Source organism: Mus musculus, chromosome 7 (assembly GCF_000001635.26).
Source record: "Mus musculus strain C57BL/6J chromosome 7, GRCm38.p6 C57BL/6J".
Classification (NCBI taxonomy): Eukaryota; Metazoa; Chordata; class Mammalia; order Rodentia; family Muridae; genus Mus; species Mus musculus.
Window position 1 is genome coordinate 67,377,922 of NC_000073.6, and position 11,399 is coordinate 67,389,320.

Sequence of the window (11,399 nt, forward strand, 5' to 3'; positions counted from 1 at the left end):
TCGAAGTAGAGAATGGTCACAAGCTTGGAAGGTCAGTTTGGCAGGTCAGTTGGGAGAGAAGTTTAAAGCCATGAGAAGGCTGCAGTTTGGCATCAATACTTATACAGAAAAATGAAAAGAAAAAAGTAGATAAAATTACTAGCAGGTTAATACAAACTGCTTCCTTACCGTACGAAATAGGCTGAGGCACCTGTCTGTTGGATCACTAGCCAGCTACTTGTTTATTTATTTATTATTTATTTATTTATTTACGTATTTATTTATTTATTTTAGCTGTAAGAAACTCAAGTCAAGCCAACGTATGCCATAAATTAAAGAGAAAGCTCGCTTGGTTTGTTTGCCTGAAGATTCAAGAGTACAAGTGTTGCCTCCTTCGCCATAGCTTTGCTATCCTGTGGCTTCAGTTATTGGTGGTCACTGGAAAAAACAATACAACAGAACTTCTTGAAATAGCAAGAGATGTCATTCACATAACTTTTGTTATGTTAATCATTATAATTATTCTATTTTATTATTGGTTATCTCTGTCTTGCATTTTCTATATTTATTTATTTATTCTGTGCATGTGGATGCATGGGTACATGGCGATCGTGCATGTGGAAATCAGAGAACAACCTTTGGGAGTTAGTTCTCTTCTTCCTCCATGTGGGGCCCACAGATAGAACATCGGTCATCAGGCACCGCAAGCACCTTACCACACCCACATCTTGCCAGACCCCTACTTTTAATCTTTGCTTTCCCTAATTTATAAATTAAATTTTCTCATGGATGTCTAGGTATGTGTGTGGAAACATAGCATATATAGGGTTTGGTAGTATCTGAAGTTGAGGCTCTTGCTGAGGGTCTTTAGTGTACCCTCTGTAGATAAAGGGGGACCACTATAATTCTAGTTTCATCATTTCTGCTGGGAATGAGTTGGCACCTCCATTTATGTCCTCTCTCCACTTTCTTCTACACCTCATTATGTTACTCTCACTTATGGGTAAGGATGTTTTATGAATAATTCTGCAGCAACCCTAGTCTTAGAATTTCCTATTTAGCTACTTCTTTCAAAATAGAGTTGTTTTTTGATTTTTCTAGCAAAGTTTCATCTGAGCCTGGTCCCGTTGCATGTCTCTGAACCAGTCACGACAGCCAAGGTACTAGGATGGTCTGATTGGCCAAATCTGGGTCACTAGCTCACCCCCTGGAGTCCTGAGAGGGTTCAAACTCACTCAAAATCCAAGGACAAGGTAGTTGACAAGGAAGGAACTATTTTCCCCAGGTTAGAATGCTAGTATCAGAAGAAGAGGTCCTGTTTGCCAGACCGTCAAAAAGAATACAGAGCTCACTAGAGTGGATCAGCAAATGTGGGTGAGTGCTTATGTTAGGTGAGCTGTAAGTAGCCCAATTGTGGTCCACACCATTGATTAATCTTGGTCTCCTGTTAGGAAAGAGACCCAAAAGGAAAGTCCTAAGAACCCTGGCAGATGCTGCCATACCATCTTTGACCTTCAAAGATCCTGAAGGCCGACTCCGGCTCTCACTCCCACCCAGTCTTCAACCTAATAGAGGTTTCACATTCTTTGCAACCTACAAACATTTCAGGAAAATCCACCCCATCTTCTTGCAGGAACTGGGGCTACTGCACCCCGTTGTCATACAAAGTTTGCCTTGCTTAGGTCTTTCTGAGTCCTGCTGCTCTTGAGTGTCATCCCTGTGTAGCCTTACATGGTATGTAGTATCCTTGTCTTCCAGGTGGTGGGTATTTGTCGCTGGCCGACTGGGGCTCTGCTCATTTTTCCAGTGCCTAGTGTCTGCTGTTACTTAGGGCAGGGAAATCTCTTCTTCAGCATGGAGTGACTAGCAAGTGATCAGATCACAGCCTTCCGTTGCCTTTCCAAAAGACCTTTCTTTAGGTTATCTCCTGTGGGCCCTAAGTAAATTATGCTAAGCCCCAGAGGGAAGGAGTTCCTGCAGGTAGGCCTAGAGATCACCACACACACCTGGCTCCAGATCTTCTTTTTGGAACTCCTTTTTTTTAATGGGAAGTCCAACCAGAGGTCATAAGGTCTTTCTCATTAATGCTTTCTCTACAGTCTGGCACATAGTGGGCTTTCAATAAATATCCTTGACATGAAAAGCAAAGCAAAACAACTCTATGTTCAAGATCAGGCAGTGGAAGAATACTTTGGTCTATCTAAAATCTTGATTTAACTTAGAATCAAAATGAACTACTCAAAAAATCCAAGAATGGAAAATCTATTTCATGCTGGGCTTTACTGAAGAAATAAATCCTAGAGATCAGAAAGCCATGGTTTTCAATGCTCATGTTAGTAAAATATCAAAATGGCCTCTCAAAAAAGAATAGGCTTCATTTTGTGCTTAGATTTTCAACAAGGTTCCTGTTTTTCTCAGAAATCTCAACCTCTGCTGGGTAATTGCACAACTCCTGACTTTGCTCAGCCCGTGCAGTCTTGGCATGATCAACATTTCTTGGTACATGCTGTAGGCAAGATTTTTATGAGGCTTGATTCTTGTCTTGGCTTCATTTGATCATGTATATCTGTAATTCAGCACACAGATGAAAGCAGACAGCACCTCTCAGCACCAAGAGGGGCAAGTGCCACAGAAAATGATAACATGTTTATCGTACACACACCTACAGGAATGTGAAGGGCTTTCCAGCAGCCATGCTCTGGCACGTACCGCACCGAAAGCACCCTGTTTGAAGGGGCTAGGTCCTCTCCTGGAGAATCATTTACAGTTTCCAGAAGCTTAAGCAAGTTGAATGTAGCCCTCAGAAAGGAAAAGAGACAGAAGAGCCCTGTCAGAGCTCCTTGTTGGAGTTCCTATACCGAGCTCTGGCTCTCAGAGAACTGCATTTTCAGCAGAGTACAGAAGCAGGATGCAGGTCACTGGAAGACCATGGGTGTTTTCTTTCAGGGTAAAAAAAAAAAGATGAAAAGGGTTTGTTGTTGTTTTTAGAGCACTTAGTTGTCAAGGGTGTATAGAAACAGGAACTCTTGTACATTGTTAGGGAAAGTGAGATTGGTACACTCTGTTTAGGAGACCAGCTAACTAGTATTTGCCATCATATTCAGTGTGCATCCCTGTGACCTAGCCATTTCCTGTCAAAGAGTTTTCTCTATAGAATACTTACCTGTATTCATTACAGAATTATTTATAACAGTCAACTAATTCAAAACAAAAACAAATACCTATCAAATTGAGAGCAGGTAAACATTTTTTAGTACAAACACACGAGAACACTATCCCTGTCTTATACATACAATGATCCCCCTTCATCCAAAGGGGTTACCTTCTAAGGCTTCAGTAGATGCCTGAAACTGTGGCTTATTTCTGAATTGTATGTATACTATGCTTCACACATCCCAAAGTGCTGCTATACAGTTCCAGAGTCAATCCACCCTTCCACATGCTATGTTCTGATACCTCCTTTCCAGCACTACTTTTGCTAGCTGAGGCCATGCTTATGTTAAAGTAAGGATGATCTGAATGAAAGCACTGTTGCTTGGTTATGGTGAACCTGATAACCAAGAAAAGTACAAGGTAGGTAACCGGGGTAGGGGGTAGCATACATAGTGTAGATACACTAGACAAGGGGATGAGTCATATCCTTAGTAGGACAAAGTGAGATAGCAAAATTTCATGTTACTTAGAAGGCAACACAATTTACAACTCATGGATTTGAGCATGTTTGAAAGTTTGCATTTTTATTTCAGACCACGGTTAACCATGATTAGCAAAAAGCACAGAGTGAAACTCCAGATGTGGAGGAACTTATGACAAAGGAGTAGTGTCAGTCAGTGTCCCTCAACATGGCCATTTCTGGAGGCAACTGTGGGTAGGTGCTTCAGACTTCTAACCCAAAATACTATCGAACATTCTGGAGAGCACAGAGCAGCCCCTCTCCAGTGACAGAAAAGAAATGTCCCAACCAATCTGTTGTCAGTGCTCAGCTAAGAGATCCTTCTAGAGAAATCTCTCTAAGTTTCCCTAAAGAAAAGCAGTAGGTGCCCGTGAGAGGGGAAGCTGGTCCTTTCACCCAGGAGGTGTTTTATGTGTGCATATTCTCCATATGTATTTTTTTTAAAGTCGGTGCTAATCAGTTTTTAAACCTGCATTCTCGAGTTTTCTCCTGCTGAATATCAGGTAGGAGCTGGTCCCATCACTGGCATGTGTTTATCTTGCCTCAGATCCTCTTCTTGCTAAGAGTAAAGAGAAACAGGGAATGAGGTGGGATTAAGAGGAACAATTTGAGATTCACACATTTGCCTCCACATCTGAATTGAATTTCTGGGCCATTTCTGTCACCTGGAGAGAGAAACATCCTGACTTTGTTCATTCCGAAAGTAAATATAGAAATGTGTGTAGTTTTCCCTGCCTGCCTCTCCTCACATTGACTTTAGAGCTTGGAGATCCAGATAAAATACTCTGTCCCTTCTCTCAGCATGTGCATATCGGTAAGGTGGACAAATAACCCAGAGCTCAGAGAGTCTGATAGCCTTCATGTGCAAATTTTATAATTCAAATAACAAACTATCTCTTGAACTATCTGAAACACCCACTAAGAATATAACCACAAAAATTTCCCTTAGGTCTAGGCAACAATGCTGACTTCAATATTGACTATGATGGCAAGGATCTGAAAATAATAATAGAGGCCAGGAAAATCTTATATAAATGATATCACGATGCTCAGATGGAATACTCTTCTTCTGTTAGACATGAGCCCAACCCCACCTGTCCATATGGAGTTGTCTTAGGGTGGTCTCAGGCAACATTCACACCAACATGGGATTTCAAATCCCTTCTTCACACACAGACAGTTCGCTTTGGGGAAAGACTATGAAGAGCTCATCATATAGTTTCTCTTGGAAGAGCAACTGAGGCAAGGATTGAGGGGCTATCTCCAGAAACTTTCTCTTGACATTTTGTACTGTCTCATATGCTATTTATATAGTTGTAGTATGCATATGTGCATGCATTCTCCTTTGAAATTCTTTTATGACACCAGGATGGTAAAAACATATAACCCATGAAAGTGGTGTTTTCCACCATGTTTTTATTGCTGACGAATACACACAATATACAAATTCAACTTTTCTTATGATGGTTCAATTTATAATTTTTGACCTGATGGTACGCTATATGGAAGGAAGTGATATACATTCAATAGAAAGGTACTTAGATTTTGAAGTTTGGAGACAGCAAGAGAGCTCAGCAGATAAAGCCCCTGCCACACAAGCCTGATAACCTGTGTTTAACCCATGTAGCAGTGGAAAGAGGGACCGGATCTGTTCTCTGATCTCCACATGTGCTGTGGCATGCATGTATATGCAGCATACACAGAGAGATTTTTTTAAAATATTTAGAATTTTGATGTCTCTGGACTAGTGATACACAGAACAGTTCTTTCTGTCCAGCATTAGCAATCAGCAGTGAGCCACACACGGCCAGAGTCACCAGGAGAAACAACTCATGTACTATAGTGAGCTCTAGAGTTGATTGAAGGTGTGTGTGTGTGTGTGTGTGTGTGTGTTCAGTGTACAACTTGCAGGGATCAGTTGTCTCCTTCCACCATGGATCAAACTCAAGATTCATGATTGTCAGCTGTGGCAGCAAGCACCTTTACCTATTGAGCCATGTCACTGGCCCAATGACAGGTCATTTTAAGATAAAATTCTTGTGATGAAAGCGTGCTTGGGTCAATACACAAGTCCTGTGTCTCAAAATGACAGTTTGTGTTTCCTCTTGACAGGACATGTAAATCTTAGCCAACAGGGGGCCAAGTGGACTATTTAAATTGAATTACCCAATCTGGAAATCACAACATAGTGGTATTGAGAATGGCCCCCATTGGCTCATAGGTGTGAATACTTGGTTCCCAGTTCGTGGAACTGTTTAGGAAAGAATAGGAGGTGTAGCCTTCCTGGAGAGGGTGTATTGCCAATAGTGAGCTCTGAGGTTTCAAACGCCCTGCCCAGGCACATATTCTCTCTCCCTCTCCCCCTCCCTCTCCCTCTCCCTCTCCCTCTCCCTCTCCCTCTCCCTCTCCCTCTCCCTCTCCCTCTCCCTCTCCCTCTCCCTCTCCCTCTCCCTCTCCCTCTCCCTCTCCCTCTCCCTCTCCCTCTCCCTCTCCCTCTCCCTCTCCCCCCCCCTCTCTCTGCCTCTCTCTCTGCCTGCTGCCTGTGGATCAGGATGTAAAGATCTCAGTTACTACTGTTCCAGCAACATGCCTGTCTGCTTCCCACCATGATGATCCTGAACTGACCCTCTAAAAGTAAGCAAGCCCCTCTTTACATAAATGCTTTCTTTTTATAAGCGTTACCTTGTTTGTGCTGTTTCTGCACAGAAAAGAGCAGTAACTAAGACACCCATCCTCCCCCTTTCCATGGAGAGAAGGAGACTCTGAGTCAGGGCTACCCTTTCTAACTATCTGCATTGCCAGACTTCTGCAGTTCCTCTTGGTTCTTAGGCATAGTCACTCTGGTGTAAGCGTCTACCCAGATTTTAATGTAGTGTTCCCTCACGTTGCTGCAGAGCTCCTCGATCAGGCGCTCCATGTTTTACAAATTATGTTTCAAACTCCACTGGACCAAGGTCTGTGAGACAGATCTGCTCCTTTGCTTCCTAGGTATGGTTCTTAACTTGACTGCCTTAGGATTATCTGAAGAGCTTCAAGAAAATGTCAGAGCTTTCCCCAGTATCTTCTGATTTAGTTGGCCTTGGCGACAGTCTTGGCATCTTTTTAAGAGTTCTTGGGTGATTTTGATGTGCACCCAACCATGAGGACCACTGTTATAGTTTTTCATTTAACTCGGTTGGCTAGCTGCAGTCTTGGTTAAGAAGACAAATCCCTCTTGATCAGTCCAATCTGTTGATGCTTTAGCTTCTACTCTTTTCTTCCCTCTTTACTCTCTAACATAACCCATCATTTCTGGATTAAGTAAGCGTGGTTTTGGACATACCCAGATAGATAATGGCTCTATGTAAGAGGAATGAATTTGCCACTCCCACAATGCAAGAAGTGACTACTACCAACCAAAGAAAGTCACACCTGCATGAGATCTCAGGCTATCCCAGAACCACATTGGAAGGGGTCAGCTCCTAGAACAATCCAGAGACAGATAAGTCACAAGCAGCTTGGAGGAGATCCCAGGCCAGAACCGTCCGGTGCCTGCAAGGCCTTTGATGTGAATGACTCAAGGCCGCTCCAGAGTTGCTGGAGCAAAACCCATCTTGGCAGCCTGGCTGATGGGGGATGGGAGACCAGAGAAGAAAACCATCAGGACACTTGCAAGGTTCTGTTGTGCATCTGCTAGAAGTAAATCTTTCGTCTGAATTCCTTCAGCACATCTCATGCCTGTGTGGTGGGAGCAGCTGTTCCTGCTTTGCAACAGGACAGTAGGGTTCATGGAGTTCCCACAGCAAGTACTGTGGGTATGGGCACAGAGCTCCTAAGAAATGCTCACATGGACAGTAAAAAGAGCCCATGCTATGCTAGGGCTCTATCCACAGGCCACTGAGGACTCTCTATGAGGGTTGGAGGTCCAATCAGGGTCTACTTCAGGAAGGCAGGAATCCACGTGATGGGCACATCAACTCTTGATGCCTAATACCAGGTGACACACAATAGTCCAGTCTTTGGCCCAACAGGTGCTGAGACTTCCATCTCTGTAGTTGCTACAAGCTCCTGGGTGCATCACAAAAGCATCTGAGGTCAGCCATTTGGTTTGCATAACCCCAGGAGCCCCAACTGCAGGTCACAGCTGTCCTTAGCTTCAGGCAGGCGGGCCAGCAGTCACCAGCAGGTGCCAACCATAATTGCTGTGGCCCAGAAGTTGATACCTTGATCATTCAGCTGTTGTGAATTATATGAAGCATATGTCATGTGTAGTTTAGTGGACAGTACTTGTGCTACAAGTTTATAGGTGGGCTGTGATCTCAGTAATTTATTTATATAAGAAAAAGCTTTCCATGCAAGGCATGTAACAACATGGGAACAGCACTCCTTGACCCCACCAAATCTCCCTGGAACGGATATTTCCTTGTTTTAAGAGAGTTTTTATTCCTGGCTTATTAAAGGCATTTTAAAAGACAATCATCAGAATTGCATATAATTTCGGTTTTAAATCAATATCATAAAAATAAAATTGAGACTCCACATTGTTTAATAGATGCATTGAAAGCAAACATGGGGATGATATAAACTAACTTTGGGAGGGAGAACTCCCTCACAGCACTAAGGAAAAGGAGGAGAAAGGGGAAACTGAGACAGGGAGTTGTCTCAGTTATGCTATATATTCACATTTCACACAGAAAGGGGCCAGCATGATGGCTTAGCAGGCAAATGGTGCTTGTCTGACAACCTGACTCCAACCCTCAGAGCTCATAAAAAGGCAGACACAGTGGTGGACGCCTGTAGTTCCAGCTTTCCTATGGTGAGAGGGGAGGCAGAGACAAGAAATCATCCAAAAGTTCGTGGATGAGTGAAGGCTGGAGCATAGAGCACAGGGGCAGAGACAGTAAGAAAGAACCTGCTTCATTCAACAAGAAGAGAGGAAAAACAGATGCCCAAAGAGTGTCTTCACACACACACACATTAACTAACTAATTAATCAAATTACACAAAGAGAACTGAAAGAAATATAGCAAAAATCTATTATACCAGTGTAGGAGAAGTTCCACAAGTATGTAGTTATGTTTTTCTGTATTTTTTTGTATCTTTGCAGTTAAAAAAAAAAAAGCACTGGAGATCAAACCCCACAGCTTTACACTCGCTAGGTAAGCTGAGTTAGACACCCAGCCCCCTTTTCCTTTTTCTTTTCTTTTTTCTTTTAAGACAGGGTGCCACTAAGTTACTCAGATTGCCCTTGGACTTATGATCCTCCTGCCCCAGCTAGGATTATAGTCTGTGCCTTCAGGCTCATCCCTCTGAAATTTTTGTAACCAAACAAACTTTTTTTTTTATTTGAATGAGAGAGGGTAGAAAGAAAGTGTGCTTATTATAATCTAGGTGTGCACTGCCATTTTTTCAAAGGTCCATACATCTCAAAAGGTCCTTTTGCCTGGAAGATAATAAAAGAATGAATAAGTATGAAGTTTGGACACAGAAGACCTAACAGAATTAGACAGCACCCACATATTTGCTGAGTACTAAACACCATGCTCAACAATCCGTTTAGGTACTGGGACAAGCCTGCACTTGGGGACACCTCACCCATCAACAAAATGGTTTCCCACTTGAGTTCTCACAATTTCCCAATGCATAAGTCTTATCATAAGTGATGCAGCACGTCTCAACCTCTGTGTGGTACTGGTGTGTGAGAAGGGTCCACAACAATCTAGAGGCCTTGGTGCTAGAAGGATCGAGACACCAGATACCACAGGGAGAGAGCCTCCCATAGTCACTCCATGTCCCCTTCATTGTCACCTTTCTCCTGACTGCTGACACTGAAGATTGCCTTAGTTTGTCTGTGAAATTTATATAAACAGGACTGTTTTGGGTGTTTTATTCTACTCAAGAGAGTTATGAAGTTCATGTGTAGTCATTAATAGGCGGTGCATTTTCATAACTGAAGAGTTTTCTGTTACAGAAATAGACTACAATAGACTACAATTTATTACTCTGTGGTACGGGAAGTTTCTAGGTCTTTAGGCCGCTGGGTCTATTTCTTTCAATGCAGATATCTACCACTTTCGGTACCATGCATTCTTCCAGACACCTTCATTTAGTTTTTGAAGAAACTGTTGAAACTGTTTTCCAAGATGGATGTTCTCACATACATTCTCCCCAGCAGTGAGAGGCCATATTCTCCCCGTAGCACTGGTTGGTCCTTACATGCTTTTCATTTCATTGGTTTGTTATGACTTCATTTGGGATGTGTTACTATGACAAAACACTGTGAGGAAAATCAGCTTGGGGTGGGAAGGGTTTACACTTACTGATCACGGTCTTTCATGATGGGAAGTCAGGGCAGGAACCTAGAGGCAGGAATTGAAGCAGAAGCCACTGGGGGGTGCTCAGCTTACTTTCCTATAGACCCAGGATCACCAGCCCAGGGATGGCTCCACCCACAGTGGGCTGCCCCCCCCCCCACACACACATTAATCACTAATTAAGAAAATGCTCCACAGGTTTGCTTACAGACCAACCTTAGGGAGGAGGCCTTTTATTTATTGTGGCTTCCTCTTCTCAGATAGTACTATTAGCTTGTGTCAAGTTCACAGGAACAAAGACAATCAAGACAATTGGCTTTTTTGATGTTTTGATTCAGGGTCTCATTTTATTCCTCAAGGTGTCCTAGAACTCACTACTTAGCCCAGGCTACATTCCAACCCACAGCAATCTTCCTCGTTTGCTTTCCTAAATATTGGAGTCATAGGCATGAGCCACCACACCAGTTTGTGCATTTTTAGAAATAAATTTTATTTATTTATTTATTTATTTATTTATTTATTTATTTTGGGGTTGGGAGAGATGTATGTATCAGAGCATGAGTGTAGAGACTTGCAGTAGTTGATACTGCCTGGGCTGATTTGAATGAAAATGGCCCCCCTAGGTTCTTATGCTTGAATGCTTAGTCACCAGGGAGTGAAACTGTTGGAGAAGGATTAGGAGGCATGGACTTGTTGGAGGGGGTATGACCTTGTTAGAGGAAGAGTGTTGTCAGGCCCAGAGTCTATCTCCTAGCCAGCTGTCTGTAGATCAGGATGCAAAGCTCTCAGCTACTGATTTAGCCCCACAGATATCTGCTTCCTACCATGATGCTGATAGACTAACCCTCTAAAACTGCAAGCCCCCAGTTAAATGCTTTCTTTTATAGGAGTTGTTTTGGTTATGGTGTCCCTTCGCAGCAATAGAACAGTAGCTAAGGCAGTGTCCTTCCTTGTGGAACCTGGGAATCAAACTCGAAGTTTGGAGGCAAGTGCTTTTACCTGTTGAGCCAACTTACGTGCATTTTTAAAAAGTAACATCTAATCTTCCCATTTATGATTGATTATCTTCAGTATTTCTCTAGGAAAACAATATTTCTGGTGGAACAATAACTTTTCTCCATAATTATTAAATTCTATAAAATGTGGTAATTATTACAATAAGGTTACATACATTCAACATTTTAATGAAACTTCTAAGTCATGCATGCCTGTGGCTGGACCCTGGATATTAATAAACTCTAACATTTCTGCTTCCCCAAAGACATCTTACTGAACTGATTTTGTATTTTCCTAGTTAATAAGGAAACAAGCCAGATCTGGTGCCTCAGGCCTATAATCCCACTTCCTTGGGAGGCGTAGGCAGTGAGATGTCAAGTTCAATGCCTTCCTACTCTATAGAGAAAGATCACAAACAGCATGGGCAACTTAGGAGCCTCTTTCTCAAAGTAAACAAT